This window comes from Rhinoraja longicauda, chromosome 2 (genome assembly GCF_053455715.1).
Source record: "Rhinoraja longicauda isolate Sanriku21f chromosome 2, sRhiLon1.1, whole genome shotgun sequence".
In the NCBI taxonomy this organism is placed as follows: domain Eukaryota; kingdom Metazoa; phylum Chordata; class Chondrichthyes; order Rajiformes; family Arhynchobatidae; genus Rhinoraja; species Rhinoraja longicauda.
In genome coordinates, this window is record NC_135954.1 from 103,135,786 (window position 1) to 103,153,215 (window position 17,430).

Here is a 17,430-nt window from a genome sequence, read left to right on the forward strand (position 1 = left end):
GCATGGCTGTAAGTCCTGCAAGGCTCCGGGTGTCATTTCACAAACAAAAACAGGGTTTTGCGTTTAACCTTGAACTCAGAACAAAAAGAGGAAGGAAGTGGAGCACCAGCATGCGGAAGGCGGAGGGATATTACTATTATTTCCAAGGGGCATGCCTGCAATATCCTGATTGTGCAGTTAAACTTTAACTCTATTGCCACTAACTATTAGGGCAAAACAGCAACAATTGAGGTGTGCGTTCAATCATTAATAAAACACCACATGCAGAAGCAAGAAAAGCGGCATTTCTTTGAGGAAAGAAAACTGACAGCTGTAACAGTCACCACTGGGTGTATGAGTCATAGAGCTGACATAAACACTGCCAGTAAGTTATAGACCTGACCTCAATATGATTTGAGTAGTTTTAATTTTCTTTAACTGTACGTTCAACGTTGGTGTTTGAAGAGCAGGTTGATATATGGCAGGAATGCTTTCAAATTAATTTGGTTTCAATTTAAAAATTCAACACCACATCCTTTTCGGATAGTTTTATGGGTAACTTGTTTCATTTTTACACCGTAACTTGAAGCAGACAAGGAGGTGTGCCAATGTCTGGACAACTGATTGGAGATTTTACTCACCAATCAGCCTGCAAGGAGTTTCAAATTCAAATTTCAAATTCAGTTTTCAAATTTGCTTCATTCAAAAGTAGGGTTCAAATATGCCACAAGTTTCCGACAAGGCGAGACTTGAAATAGCAAAGGCCATAATGGATGTATATTTAGCATGGTGAAATTAAAGTTGTTTATGTGTTGTCACCATAAACCACGCAGTTATTATTTTAAAGCACGGCAGTCATAGTGTCTTGTCCACTGCCACTCACTCTATAAATACCTGTTCCATAATTATCATTCAACAATGTGACTGCCGAGAAGTTGGGAGTTCATTTTATTTGCGTGTAATCCTAGATTTAGCAGAGGTTGCTTCACATCGGTTAGATTTAGCTCTTGGAGCTAAAGGAATCATGGGATGTGGGGAAAAAGCAGGAACGGGTTACTGAGTTTAGATGATCAGCCATGATCATATTGAATGGCGGCGCAGACTCGATGGGCCGAAATGGCCTACTCCTGCACCTATTTTTCTTTGTTTCAAGGAGACTGAATGGCAGGAACTGAACCGGTTTTTTTCATCTGCCCTCATGACTATAGTTCCTGATGAGTCATGAAAGCCACAGCAGGCCTGGTCGCCAGTTTCACAAGTGTGCAGGAGTAGAATTAGGCCATTCGGCCCATGGATTCCACTCCACCATTCAATCATGTCTGATCCCTGTCTCCTAATCCCATTTTTCCTACCTTCTCCCCTTAACCCTTGACACCCGTTCTGATCCAGAATTTGTCGATCTCTGCCTTCATTTGCCAGTGGTCGGAAGGCAGCAGGATGAACAAAGAACGGTCACCATAGCTGGCAGAGTGGCCACGAAGAGTTTCGTTTAGAGATACAGCGTGGAAACAGGCCCTTCAGCCCGCCGAGTCCGTGCCGACCATCGATCCCCACACTCTAGTTCAGAGTTAGACCACTTTCGCATCCGACACACTGGGGGCAATTTACAGCAGCCAATTCGCCTACAACATGCACTTCTTTGGAGTGTGGGAGGAAACCGGAGAATGCAGAGAAAACCCACGCGGTCACGGGGAGAACGTACAAACTCCGTAGAGACAACACCCGTAGTCAGGGTCGAACCCGGGTCTCTGACGCTGTAGGGCAGCAACCCTACCGTGCTGCCCTGAGAGTATTTGGCATAATCACTCTGTGAATTAAAGACAGGATAAGGCCTGTAGTGGGCTCAGGGAATGTACTTTAGAGAGAAGAGCCCAAATGACTAATGGCTCTGCCACTAAGTCAAGGGAGGAGGTGGATGCAGGGAAATGGATCAGACCTTTTGATAAAAAATTGTCGGTGAAAACTTTCAGCTGAAGAAGGAGAGATCTCACTTGGTCTCCAGTGGAGAAGTCCTTGGCTTGCTGACTCTAAGCCATCAAGCAAAGCTGGTCTTATCCAGCAATGGCTTCTTTCAAGATGCCACAACGATCTCCTGGCATTTGTTGTTGAGAGGTAGGATGGTGTGCATGGACCATCTGACACAAGCGCACAAACAGCAGTTAGTTATATATAAAAATGTCGGTGGGATAAAATGTCCCGAAAAAGCATTCAGAATGATTCATCTCGTGCAACCTCCTGTTTCTTCCCCTTCTGCCGTGACTCATGCAGGGATATAGTTGCGGAGATATTGGTTCCTTATCATTCCTCTTGTGCGACCTTCAAATGGGACATCTGCTTGCAGGACAGTATTCAGGGGAATGACACATACATTTAGTCAATGTGCTTCCACATACAAGCCAACAGAGATCAGGACTAAAAATGAGAGTTGATTACTTGGCCCAGCTGCAGTCAGATTAAATTTTCTCAATTTATTCCCTCACAGTACGTAGACATCATGAGCAAGGACAGAGGTTGGGTATAAAATCGTGAGAGGAATAGATCAGGTGGCTGCACAGAGTCTCTTGCCCAGAGTGGGGGAATCGAAGCCCAGAGGACATAGGTTTAAGATGAAGGGGAAAAGATTTGATAGGAATCTGAGGGGTAACGTTTTCATACAAAGGGTGGTGGGTGAATGAAACAAGCTGTCAGAGGAGATAGTTGAGGCTGGGGCTAACTCAACTTTTTAAAAAACAGTTAGACAGGCACATGGATAGGACAGGTTTGGAGGGATATGGACCAAATGCGGGCGGGTGGGACACGTGTAGCTGGGACATATTGGCCAGTGTGGGCAAGTTGGGCCGAAGGGCCTATTTCTACACTGTGTCACTCTGCAAATCTAAGTTATTGCCCATCCCTTGATGTGCTTGAATTCTGCTGTGCTGGGATTTGAACTCTTGTCCATTAATACAGTGGTTTTGCTGCTGCACTCATTTCATTCCCCAAAATAGATCAATAATACTTTATTCGTCACATGCGCAACTGCACAGTGAAATTCATTTTGCATATATTACACATGCGGGCGCTGCCATTTTTGACGCCATTATTCAAGGTTCAACGTCCGGTCGGCACACGTGCTCGATGTACTGGAGCAGTTCCCGTGAACCAACCAACCGACCTCACCTCCCCTCCCCTCCCCTCCCCTCCCCTCCCCTCCCCTCCCCTCCCCTCCCCTCCCCTCCCCTCCCCTCCCCTCCCCTCCCCTCCCCTCCCCTCCCCTCCCCTCCCCTCCCCTCCCCTTCCCTCCCCGCCTCTCCTCTCCTCTCGTCTCCTCTCCTCTCCTCTCTCTCCCGGCCATCTTTGTGTCCCAGGGGCGCCTCCTGCAGCTGACCCTGAAGACGGCGGAGGCATTACCCCGGTTCACCCTCCTACTGGCCCTCGCTCCTCGCGTCCAACGCCTCCAGCTCCCTCCCGGTTGCGCCGTCCGATGAGCCTTCGGGCGCGTTCCCGGTCCCACCGACCCACGAGTCTTCGGGCGTGTCTCGCCGACCCAAAAAGCCACCAGAGTGAAGACCCCCCCCTCACGCTATATTTAATGCTGATCAGACATGGTGCCATAATAAGCAGTACCTGCATCAGCTAATCCATTGAGAGACTGCCACGCTCGATATAATTAATTTATGTTCCAATAAAGCATCTGGCAAATGCAGTGGACACGACAGAGAGCAGCATCAGAACCATGAGAACAGGTCCTCTTAATGCTGCTGCCTTGCTTGATTACTTCAATGGCATAAATTCAAAATGTTTCCAGTAAGTGCTATATTTATCCCTCTCATTGCTTAGTGGCCACGGTAAATTTTTTGATCGTTCAAAGAATTCCTTTCAACGCAGATAACCTGAGACAGCCAAGTAAATGACAATAACCTTGTACTTCTTTATTTTCATCCGATTGCTTTCTTCCACGCAACAGACTCGATTTCTAAATTCCAGATCAAATCACAGTGACTATTTGTGCTCTAGAGGACAGGCGAGTGGGATATTCTGGTGTCGTGCGCCTTTGTGCAGCATCTCATGTTTGTGGAAGTCTGATTCATGTACAATGCACATTCGCTCTGGTACAACGTTTCATTCTAGCCAATCTCCTTGACAATTTTAGGTCACTTCCATGAATATAAAAATCGCCGAGCCAGTCACATCCTTGTCCCTGCTCTGACCTTCGAGCCACAGCAACACTGCTAAGTGGATTGCTGGAATGTACCCTATATATTGAATTATGGTCCGAAGTGAGAAGAGACAATGCTCTTTCCTGCATATTTGAAACCCTGGAATTTCACATCTGTTTATTACCTGTAGGTAGTGCACTGTTGACATTATTTAAGAAGGTACGGTTAGGTGACATGGTACATTTGGAGAATTGGTGCAGAGTGACTAACCTTGAATGCTGTGATAATGACAGGGGGATCAAAATGGAGGCTATTATCGCGGACTCCATTGCGGATGACACAAAGCCGGGTGGCAGTGTGAGCTGCGAGGAGGATGCTATGAGGGCGACTTGGACAGGTTGGGTGAGTGGCCAGATGCACGGGCAGATGCAGTTTCATGTGGATAAATGTGAGATCATCCACTTTGGTGGCAAGAACAGGAAGGCAGATTATTATCTGAATGGTAACAGATTAGGGAAAGGGGAGGTGCCCACGAGACCTGGGTGTCCTTGTACATCAGTCACTGAAAGTAAGCGTGCAGGTACAGCAGGCAGTGACGAAAGCTAATGGCATGTTGGCCTTCATTGCGAGAGGATTTGAGTTTAGGAGCAAGGACGTTCTATTGCAGTTGTACAGGGTGCTGTTGAGACCACACCTGGATTATTGTGTGCAGTTTTGAGGAAGGACATTTGTGCTAATGAGGGAGTGCAGCATAGGTTCACCAGGTTCATTCCCGGGATGGCGGGACTGACATAAGAGGAAAGAATGGGTCGACTGGGCTTGTATTCTTTGGAATTTAGAAGCGTCAGAGGGGATCTTATAGCAACATATAAAATTCTTCAGAGATTAGACAGACTAAATGCAGGAAAAATGTTCCCCATGTTGGGGAAGTCCAGAACCAGAGGTCACAGTTTATGAATAAGGGGTAGGCCATTTAGGACTGAGCTGAGGAAAAACTTTTTCACCCAGAGTTGTGAATTTGTGGAATTCTCTGCCACAGAAGGCAGTAGAGGCCAATTCACTGGGTGTTTTCACCTTTGCCTAACCTATTACATGAGAATAAACGCCCTGATGAAATATTGCAATGTTAAGATATGCAGCAATGATTGCGGTAAGCACTTGACATTTAATGTGAATGATTGCAAGAGAATTGGTAATTCAGGGGGAAATAAATAGCGAGAATATCCTCACGGTGTAGAACATGATTATTTCAGCTGTTGGAGGTTAAGTCAGAGAAATGAACAGCAGAATCTACTGTAGCAATAAAGCACCCAAATTCTGGAGGAATCAAGAGGACATGTGCAGGAATCGTTGGTCGGCGCGGACCTGGTGGCTGAAGGGCCTGTTTCCGCGCTGTATCTCTAAACTAAACTAAACTAAAATCAAGAGGACATCATGTCAGTGTGTCAGGCTGGGAGATAGTTGTCTGTACCTAGGTGCAGTTTGCAATGAAGTTGGTGCGCAAAGTGAAATGGAAATGCAGACATCAGATAGTGTGCAGGGCAAGACACCCACCATTTTTTTTTTAGAGATTAGAGATAAAGAGCGGAAACAGGCCATTCGTCCCACCGAGTCCATGCTGACCAGCGATCACCCCCGTACACAAGCACTATCCGCGGCACGTTGGCGCAACGGTAGAGTTGCTGCCTTGCAGCGAATGCAGCGCCGGAGACTCAGGTTCGATCCTGACTACGGGCGCCGTCTGTACGGAGTTTGTACGTTCTCCCCCGTGACCTGCGTGGGTTTTCTCCGAGATCTTCGGTTTCCTCCCACACTCCAAAGACGTACAGGTATGTAGGTTAATTGACTGGGTAAATGTAAAAATTGTCCCTAGTGTGTGTAGGATAGTGTTAATGTGCGGGGATCGCTGGGCGGCGCGGACTCTGTGGGCCGAAGGGCCTGTTTCTGCGCTGTATCTCTAAAAAAAATAAAAATCTGTCCTACACATCCGGGACAAGGTTACAATTTTACCGGAGCCAATTAAGCTACAAACCTGTGCGCCTAAACCCGTAAGCAAAGATACTAGAGGAACAAGATAGACCACTCGACCCTAAAAACCGCAGTACGTCATGGCGCCATTTTAGTAGGCAGAAACCTGCAGAAACATTTTAAAAGAAAAATAACAAAAATCTGTGAGTTGATAGATGAGATATATTCTGCATTTTAATGATATCATCACACATACTGTTCCCCCAAAACACTGATTACACTGCGAGAGGCATAACGAACGGCGGGTTTTGCCTACTAAAATGGCGGACGTTCTGCTCCTTTGCGTACTACACTTCAGTATAGGCGATCTCGACGGAGTGGTCCATCTTGTTCCTCTAGTATCTTTGCCCGTAAGTCAGACTTTCCACAGCTACAGCTTCTTGCTCTTTGATTCCTTTAAAAAAAAAATCTTTGTTTATTATATTATCAATGGAATACCTTTTTTCTGCAAACATTTTGTTGTGCTGTTGCTGCTTTTGCTGCTGCAACTAAGAATCTCCCCATTGATCCGTTTTGGAGTGTAAGACAATAAAACACTCTTGACTCTACGGCTGTGAAATTCTATCCCAAATAGGCATTTAGGAAAACATTTAGGAATGGACAAGAACGGGATGGCCAGCATTCTCATAACAATGGAAGATAGACACAAAATGCTGGAGTAACTCAGCGGGACAGGCAGCAACAAAAAGCTTTTCACTGTACCTCGGTACACGTGACAACAAAACTAAACTGAAACTGATAGAAGGACTGGGCGACTGTCAGAGTGAGGCCCAGCGCAAATTGGAGGAACAACACCTCATACTTCGCTTGGGCACCCCAGCGGTATGAACATTGACTTCCCTAACTTCAAGTAACCCTTGCTTTCCCTCTCTCTCCATCCCTCTGCCTTCCCTGTTCTCCGACCAGTCCGACTGTACCCCTGATTAAATGTTATTTCTGTCTGCTTCATTGTCATTTTCTTCAAGTTAACAATGATAACTATTCTACATTTCCCTAGATCTCCATCCCCTTTGTCTCGTTTTCACACCTTACGCTTCCTTATCTCCGTGTCCTCCTCTCCACTGACTCTCAGCCTGAAGAAAGGTCTCAACCTGAAACATCACCCATTCCTTCACTCCAGAGATGCTGCCTGTCCCGCTGAGTTACTCCAGCATTCTGTTGTCTATCTTCGGTGTAAACCAGCATCTGCAGTTCCTTCCTACACATAACAATAGGTTTGTATATAGAAACAAGTATTTGAATCTAGAATGACAACAAACACCTAAACTACTGTCCAAAATAGGATTGAACAATAAACTATGAAATTTGTATCAAAGCACTTAGAAACATAAATAGAAAAATAGAAAATAGATGCAGGAGGAGGCCATTCGGCCCTTCGAACCAGCACCGCCATTCATTGTGATCTTGGCTGATCATCCACAATTAATAACCCGTGCCTGCCTTCTCCCTATATCCCTTGATTCCGCTAGCCCCTAGAGCTTTATCTAACTCTCTCTTAAATCCATCCAGTGATTTGGCCTCCACTGCCCTCTGTGGCAGAGAATTCCACAAATTCACAACTCTCTGGGTGAAAAAGTTCCTTCTCACCTCAGTATTAAATGGCCTCCCCTTTATTCTAAGACTGTGGCCCCTGCTTCTGGACTCGGCCAACATTGGGAACATTTTTACTGCATCTAGCTTGTCCAGTCCTTTTATAATTTTATATGTCTCTATAAGATCGCCTCTCATCCTTCTAAGCTCCAGTGAATACAAGCCCAGTCTTTTCAATCTTTCCTCATATGACAGTCCCTCTATCCCAGGGATCAATCTCATGAACCTACGTTGCACTGCCTCAATTACAAGGATGTCCTTCCTCAAATTAGGAGACCAAAACTGTACACAATACTCCAGATGTGGTCTTACCAGGGCCCTATACAACTGCAGAAGAACTTCTTTACTCCTCTACTGAAATCCTCTCGTTACGAAAGCCAACATGCCATTAGCTTTCTTCACTCCCTTGAATACTTCCCCCCCCACCCCCCAAGGTGCCTAATTAGAGACAGTTTCTGTTTCTGAAAAGAAATTGTTACCGTTCTGAAAAGAAAAACGTTATTTCCAGATATTCTGAAGTGAGGTATTTTTTGAGCAACTCTCAGTAATAGACAAAGGGAAATAATGACTCCAAGATGTGTTTTCACTCAATCTATTCTTATTATGCGCTAGGACTCCCAGTGTGGGTTACAAGACTTCTTTCATCATTCCCACGAAAGTGCTGGAATGCTGACCGCGGCATTTACGAGAAAGGCTTTAGTTACAGGCAGCGACTTTCTTACGAAGAAGAGTTTCGTACAAGTTGGGCATTTCAAACAGGGGTTAGGGGAGCGATTGCCATCTCTCATCCACAAAAAGGGGGTCCACCCAGGCTGAGTCTTGATTGAGGTCAAGACCACATTGGCTTTTAGTTTAGTTTAGTTTAGTTTAGTCTAGAGATACAGTAGGGAAACAGACCCTTCGGCACACCGAGTGAAATTCTCTGCCTCAGAAGGCAGTGGAGGCCAATTATCTGAATGCATTCAAGAGAGAGCTAGATAGAGCTCTTAAGGATAGCGGAGTCAGGGGGTATGGGGAGAAGGCAGGAACGTGGTACTGATTGAGAATGATCAGCCATGATCACATTGAATGGCGGTGCTGGCTCGAAGGGTGGAATGGCCTCCTCCTGCACCTATTGTCTCTTGAGTCCCCGCCGACCAGCGATCCCCGCACATTAACACAACTTTAGTTGCATTCAGAAGAAAAACACTGGACACAAATCTGCAAGGGCTCCCAGATATTTGCAGTGGATAATCGAATCCTGTGGATCTCAATCGTGTGGTCTGCTCCGAAAGAGAAAATCTCATTTCCATATTTTCTAAGGGGGTGTCAGGGTGGGTGGGTGGGTGGGGGGTTGTGTGGAGGCACTTTAAGAATGGAGCAATTGCACGACGTGCTTTCAAAAAGAAGTGGATTCCTTTTCATGTTTTCAATGCCTAAGCAGATTCAAAGAAAGTACAAAGGTTATTAAGGTGTGAATTTAGACTTTGGAGATACAGCGCAAAGTGTGAAGGGTGATCTTATTGAGACACAAGATTCTTAGGAAGGAACAACAGGGTAGCTGTTGAGGAGATGTGTAGGAAGGAGCTGCAGGTGCAGGTTTATACCGAAGATCGACGCAAAATGCTGGGGTAACTCAGCGGGTCAAGCAGCATCTCTGGATAGAAGGAATGGGTGACGTTTCGGGTCTTCAGACTGAGAGTCAGGGGCGAGGGAGACGCAGAGATAAGGAAGGGTAAGGTGTGAAGACGAGCCCTCAAAGGGGATAGAGATCAAGGAAAATGTAGAACAGATCATCATTAGCTAGGGGAAGGAGACGACAATGCATACAGATATCAAATGTAATCGGGGGAGAGTCAGACTGGTTGGAGAACTGGGATGGGGGAAGGATGGAAAGAGAGAGAGGGAAAGCAAGGGTTACTTGAAGTTAGAGAAGTCAATATTCATATCGCTGGGGTGTAATCTGCCCAATGTGATCAGCCATGATCATATTGAATGGCGGTGCTGGCTCGAAGGGCCAAATGGCCTCCTCCTGCACCTATTGTCTAGCGAAATATCAAGGCAATATGCAATTGGCATGGAGGAGTGTGCGGATGAGCCATGATCATATCAAACGGTGGACAGGGTTGAGGGGCCAGATAGCCTGTATCTACTCCTGCTGTCTTGAGCTTTGGGCATTTGTAGTTTCTCGAGATTTCTGAATAAAATTGTCTCTTGCGGTCAGACAAGACTGAAGGTGGTTTGTTCCTTAGGGAGGCATGTGAGTGCCTCCCATTGGGCACAGCTGGCATTGAAGACACTTTTAGAAGCGACAGAACTTTAATTCACAGTATTCCTCCCGCATTTACAACACAGAAATGTTGCCGAGAATAATTGGGGAGAAAGACACATTAGAAATGATTTTTTTTTACTCAGTGTTCTACTATCAACACAAGTTCAGAACTACAAATAATATTCCTTAATGTCATTTACAGTGTCGCAATGGTTGAGTTGCTGTCTTACAGCCCCAGAGACCCGGGTTCGATCCTGACTACGGGTGCTGTTTGCACAGAGTTTGAACGTCCCCCCCCCGTCCCCCCCCCGTGACCACGTGGGTTTTCTCCGGGTGCTCCGGTTTCCTCCCACACTCCAAAGACGTACAGGTTTGTAGGTTAATTGGCTTCAGTAAAAATTGTAAATTGGCCCTAGTGTGTAGGATAGTGTTGGTGTACGGGGTGATCGCTGGCCGGCGAGGACTCGATGGGCCGCAGGGCCTGTTTCCGCGCTGTATTTCATAAATGAACTAAACAACAACAAAAAAACTAATTTGGAGATCTCAGGTAAAAAAAAAAACTGCCCGGCATTCCCCAAGGCGATTTACCTTTACCTTGAACAAAAGAAAAATCACTTCTAACATGCTGGCACGCCATTTCCAATCTTTGATTTATTTCCTGTCCTTCTTACTATATTGAACAGTTCACAGACTGCAGTGACCGTTTGCCAATCCAAGCAGTATTATTCATTAGGACTTCAGCACAAAGGAAAGCAAGGTCAATATCCCTTTATTATTATTGCCCTGGGGAAGCAATAGTTATGCTTCCTTTTACATCGACTTGGTTTCTTCAAATAGACAACCACTGAACACAGGCTGCCGCTGTTTGGCCTTTCATACCTGTCAGCTCATTTCCAGAGTTATTCAATCAGTCCAACTGTCCTTGCCTCAGCCACAGCCTTACATATTCTTTCGCTCTTCAAGCACACAGCCACTTTGAACATTACTACTGATCCTTTTTCTACCATCTTTTCACATTATTCTAACAGACCCACCGTGATGTTCTTTCCCCAACTTCAGGTAACCCTTGCATTCCCTCTCTCTCCATCCCTCCCCCACCCAAGTCGCACCAGCTTCAAAGTCGTCTTGTTGAGTCTCATTGTCTATAACTCGTTCTCACCTTAACGAACAACTGACAATGGCCTGTTTCCCTTTATCGTCGTTACTCTTTTGCATATCTTTCATTAGAAACAAAAAAACATAGAAAATAGGTGCAAGAGTGGGCCATTCGGCCCTTCGAGCCAGCACCGCCGTTCAATATGATAATGGCTGATCATCCAAAATCAGTACCCCGTTCCTGCTTTTTCCCCTCATACCCCTTGATTCTCTTAGCCCCAAGAGCTAAATCTAACTCTCTCTTGAAAACATCCAGTGAATTGGCCTCCACTGCCTTCCGTGGCAGAGAATTCCACAGATTCACAACTCTTGGGATGAACAAGTTTTTCCTCATCTTCGTCCTAAATGGCCTACCCCTTATTCTTCAAACTGTGACCCCTGGTTCTGGACTCCCCCAACATCGGGAGCATTTTTCCTGCATCTACCCTGTCCAATCCTCTAAGAATTTTATATGTTTCTATAAGATCCCCTCTGATCCTAAATTCCAGCAAATATAAGCCCAGTCAACCCAACCGTTCATCATGCATCAGTCCCGCCATCCCGGGAATTAACCTGGTGAACCTACGTTGCACTCCCTCAATAGCAATAATGTCCTTCCTCAAATTAGGAGACCAAAACTGCACACAATACTCCAGGTGCAGTCTCACTAGGACCCTCTACAACTGCAGTAGGACCTCCTTGCTCCTAAACTCAAATCCTCTTGCAATGAAGGCCAACATGCCATTGGCTTTCTTCACTGCCTGTTGTACCTGCATGCTTACTTTCAGTGACTGATGTACAAGCACACCCAGGTCTCGTTGCACCTCCCCTTTTCCAAATCTGAAACCATTCAGATAATAATCTGCCTTCCTGTTCTTGTCATGAAAGTGGATAACCTCACATTTATCCACATTGTACTGCATCTACCATGCATCTGCCCACTCACTCAACCTATCCAAGTCACCCTGCAGCCTTAAATCATCCTCCTCGCAGCTCGCACTGCCACCCAGCTTTGTGTCATCCGCAAACTTAGAGATGTTACATTTAATTCCCTCGTCTAAATCATTAATATATAATTTAAAACAACAGGGGTCCCAGCACCAAGCCTTGCGGCACCGCACTAGTCACTACCTGCCATTCTAAAAAGGACCCATTAACTCCTACTCTTTGCTTCCTGTTTGTCAACCAATTCTCTATCCATGTCAATACCATGTGCTCTAATCCATGTCAATACCATGTGCTCTACCCCCAATACTATGTGCTCTAATTTTGCACACTAATCTCTTGCTGGGACCTTGTCAAAGGCTGTTTGAAAGTCCAGATACACCACATCCACCGGCTCTCCCTTATCCATTCTACATGTTACATCCTCAAAAAAATTCCAAAAGATTAGTCAAGCATGATTTCCTCTTCATAAATCCATGCTGACTTTGACCGATCCCGTCACTACTTTCCAAATGCGCTGCTACAACATCTTTAATAATCGACCCCAGCATCTTCCCCACTACTGATGTAAGGCTAACTGGTCTATAATTCCCGTTTTCTCTCTCCCTCCTTTCTTAAAAAGGGGAGTTACAATGGATCAGCTCCTGTGGACTGGAGGATAGCCAGAGTCGAGAGAACATTGAAAAATGATCACCAAAGCATCCACGATTTCTAGGGCCACCTCCTCGAGTACTCTGGGATGCAGACCATCAGGCCCTGGGGATTTATCTGCCTTCAGTCCCAACAGTTTACCTAACACCATTTTCTGACTAATGTGGATTCCCTTCAGCTCCTCCCACTAGATCCTCGGTCCCTGAGTATTTCCCGGAGATTGGTTCTGTCTTCATTAAGGAAGATAGAAGCAAAGTACTCATTTAACTGTTCTGCCATTTCCTGGTTTCCCAATGTAAATTCACCTGTCTCCGACTGTAAGGGACCTACATTCATCTTCTCAAATCTTTTCCTTTTTACATACCTAAAGAAACTTTTATAGTCAGTTTTTATATTACCCGCAAGCTTTATTTCATGCTCTTTCCCCCCCCCCCCCCCACTTAATTAACCCCTTTGTCCTCCTCTGTTGAGTTCTAAATTTCTTCCAGTCCTTTGGTTTGCCATTTCTTCTGGCCAACTTATATGCCCCTTCCTTAGCTTTAACACTATCCTCGATTTCCCTCATTAGCCACTGTTGAGCCACCTTCCCAGTTTTATTTGTTCGCCAGACAGGGATGAACAATTTCTGGAGTTCATCCATGCGGTCTTTAAATCTTTGCCATTGCATCTCCACTGTCAACCGTTTAAGTTTAATTTGCCAGTCTATCCTAGCCAATTCCCGTCTCATACCTTCAAAGTCTCCTTAATTCAAGTTCAGGACCCTAGTCTCTGAATTAACCGTGTCACTCTCCATCCTAATGCAGAATTCCACCACATTATGGCCACTGTTGCCCAAGGGGCTTTGCACAAGATAGCTAACTCATCCTTCCTCATTACACAATACCCAGTCGAGGATGGCCTGCCCTCAAGTCAGTTCTTATATATGTAGATTAAAGTCACCCATGATAATACCAGGAATACCACTTCTCAAATACCAGGAAGCAGTAAAGTCTGCTAGAGCACAATACTTCTCCGACCTTATTTCCAAAAACTCTCATAACTCCAAGGTCCTATTTAGCACAATTACCTCTGTCATATGTCCCGCCCCCAGTACCAGCTTAGTTGGGTCCCCTGCTAAGTGCGAAGAATTCGCTAAATTTTTCACCAACAAAGTTGAGAACATTAGAATGAACATTTCCCCTCCCACTCGTGACCTAGCTGTCTCACTAGTCTGTTCATCTAAATTGGACTGTTTCCAACCCGTCACTCTATCCTCCCTTGCAAAGCTTGTCTCTGCTATGAAACCTGCAACCTGCCCCCTTGATCCTGCCCCCACTACCCTTCTGAAGGATGTCATTGCAATAGCCGGTCCCAGCATCCTCTCTATTATCAACAGATCTCTGGCCACTGGCACTGTTCCAACCTGTTTCAAGCACGCGGTGGTCCAGCCCCTACTGAAAAAACCTAACCTCGACCCCACCTTGCCTAGCAACTACAGACCCATTTCCAAACTGCCATTCCTGTCAAAAGTCCTTGAAAAGGCAATTCTAAACCAATTAGTGCCCTACCTGCACCAAAACACCATCCTGGAAAGTTTCCAGTCAGGTTTCAGAGCCCACCACAGCACAGAGTCTGCCTTGTTGAAGGTACACAACGACCTGCTTCTCGCCATCGACACCGGCGACTGTGCAATCCTGCTCCTTCTCGACAGCGCAGCGTTCGATACAGTGGACCACACCATCCTTATTGACCGTCTCCGGTACGCGGTTGGCATTGATGGCACTGCCCTGAGCTGGTTCGCTTCGTACCTCAAAGATAGGAGTTTCGCCATCAACATAGGCAATTATTCCTCTGCTCCAGCTAGCCTCTTCTGCAGAGTTCCACAAGGCTCCATCCTAGGCCCCATTCTCTTCTCTCTATACATGCTCTCCCTTGGCCAAATCATTCAAAGGCACGGCATTTCTTTCCACTGCTATGCCGATGACACTCAGCTTTACCTCCCCCTGAAACCCAACAACCAGTCAAATTTAAACAGCCTCTTACACTGCCTTGAGGACATAAAATGTTGGATGGCACAGAACTTCCTCCAATTAAATGAGAGCAAGTCTGAGGTCATCCTATTCGGCCCCCCCCCCCCCCCCCCCCGACTCCATCAAATCGATAACAGGCAGTCTTGGAAGCCTATCCTGCCTAGTCAAACCGCATGTCAAAAACCTCGGCATGATATTTGACTTTGCATTAAAATTTGATAAGCAAGTCAACGCTGTGGTAAAAGCCAGCTTCTTCCAACTTCGTACCATAGCTAAAATCAAACCTTTCCTCCAATTCAACGACACAGAAAAAATCATTCACGCTTTCATTTCCTCCCGCCTAGACTACTGCAACTCCCTATACACTGGGATCAGCCAATCTTCCCTGTCCCGCCTGCAACTGGTCCAAAACGCCGCAGCGAGACTCCTGACGGGTACCCGTAAAAGGGACCACATCACCCCGATTCTGGCCTCTTTCCACTGGCTCCCTGTACGGTACAGAATCAATTTCAAGCTCCTCCTATTCACGTATAAAGCCCTAAATGGACATCCCCCCCCCCTACATCAAAAATCTTCTAACCCACCTCTAACTCCAGGTCCCTCAGGTCGGCCGACTTGGGGCTACTCACTATCCCGCGGTCTACGCTTAAGCTCAGGGGTGACCGCGCTTTTGCGGTTGCAGCTCCTAGACTGTGGAACAGCATCCCTCTCCCCATCAGAACTGCCCCCTCCATCGACTCCTTTAAGTCCAGGCTCAAAACCTATTTCTACTCCCTAGCGTTTGAGGCTCATTGAGGAGGCACTGTGAACTGTTTGTGTGCTACTGTATGTTTCATTTTTTTCCTTAGTACCTAATCAGATGTACAGCACTTTGGTCAACGTGGGTTGTTTTTAAATGTGCTATACAAATAAAATTGACTTGACTTGACTTGATAACTGCTGTACATTTGCTGCACGCACCCCTAATTTCCTGCTTGATGCTATCCCCAACCTCCCTAGTGCTGTTTGGTGGTCTGTATACAACTCCAACAAGCGTTTTCTGCCCTTGGCCATTTTATTTGTTCTACATCTCTCTACATCACCGTCTATGTCTCTCGTTTTCCTTTCCCCGACTCAGTCTGAAGAAGGGTCTCGACCCAAAACCACCCATTTCTTTTCTCCAGAGATGCTGTCTGACCCACTGGGTTTGTGTGTCTATCCACAGTGATGTCTCCATGCTTGTATAATCCCACATGAAAAAAATAATTTTAAAACTTCTCTTTTGTACTCCTGGTACTAATCTTTCGGTGCTTAACCCTCATGCTGCAGACCATTAGAATTATGTTTCTCCTCTATATTCCTCAAACCTGTACAATAATTATAACTATTTCATTAATATCCTGTTAATCTTCTCTGGTACTGTAAACATAACTGAATACCACAATAAATATCTCACCACATTGTTTTTATTCCCTTTTTAAGATTACCTTTTAGAATACATTTTTTAAAGTTGGAAAAGTTGAGGTCACCATTGACAGAACAATGACTTGGCTATTTTATTCCACCTTTGGCTTTATCCTTCAGTGTCAGAGAGAAAGCAGCCAATGAGTATCGTGGTAGAAGAATGAATAGTTTAAACCAGATCAAGCTGAAACTAGCTTATCTCTATGAATTATTCCTCTTGTTCATCTTTCATTCTTTTACATAGATTTGCATAATGCAATCAAGAATGCAATCGCGTCAGTTCTTAAAAGCAACTTGCTGAAATGACGAAAATATCTCAGAGCAAGTCGGCAATGAGAAGTGGAAGCAAATGTATTCTGACTGATTACTGTCGACAGCGCTACACTGAAGTGAAGAAAACACTCTGCCAGCATTAAAGCATTATCAATTAGGCTTCAAAAGTGCTGATCTGTCCTGGTCATACCTATCTTATTAAATGGATCCCATATATTATGGGAGGAATTCTCATTTTCAAATGTGTCAGCAGAAAGCTTTCGTAATACTGCCTGGAAGCCAAATTCGAACCAAACCTCTTTTCACCTGTAGCCCTCAGTAAACTTACTGTTTCATGCATCATCAGTTCTAAGCGGCTCAGATGCACGTTTGTTAGCCGGGCTGGAAATTGGATCTGTTCCAGTTGTTTTCCTTCCTTTTTTTTCTGGCAGGGGAAGATTGGGAAAAAAAAAATCACCTCAGCTTGCGTTCAGTAAGTGACAAAATACTGACATGTTGGGAATTGTTTGAATCTTGCGCTTCCATTCCTTTGGAAGTCAATATTTGATCTCCACGAAAGGAGCTCGGCTAACAGAAAGACATTAATGCAGAGATGTGATTGCAATCAGGCGCTCACTATGCAAGGATGGAGAAATGTCAAACCCAGATCCTGTCGCTCCACTTTGGTGGCGGCTGCAGTGGTCTATCGGTACTGCATCAATGTGGCATCACTCAGGATGCTGGCCTGGGCTTACGCTGAATTATTAAACGTCACATGCGCCAAGGTTAAAATTGCAAATCAGACAGATTGACGATGGTCGCCAAGAGGAGGACCGGGTTTAAAATAAATATGAAATTAAACGAGCTCAAAAGATCAAAGAGACCAAGGAAGAAACGAAGCCAAGACGGGTGCATTCTGTTAAGAATTTTCCATTGTTTTACAATAAAAAATACATTCATACAGAAATATAACAATCTTGCAAAAAACAATTTCAAATAAAACCTTGTA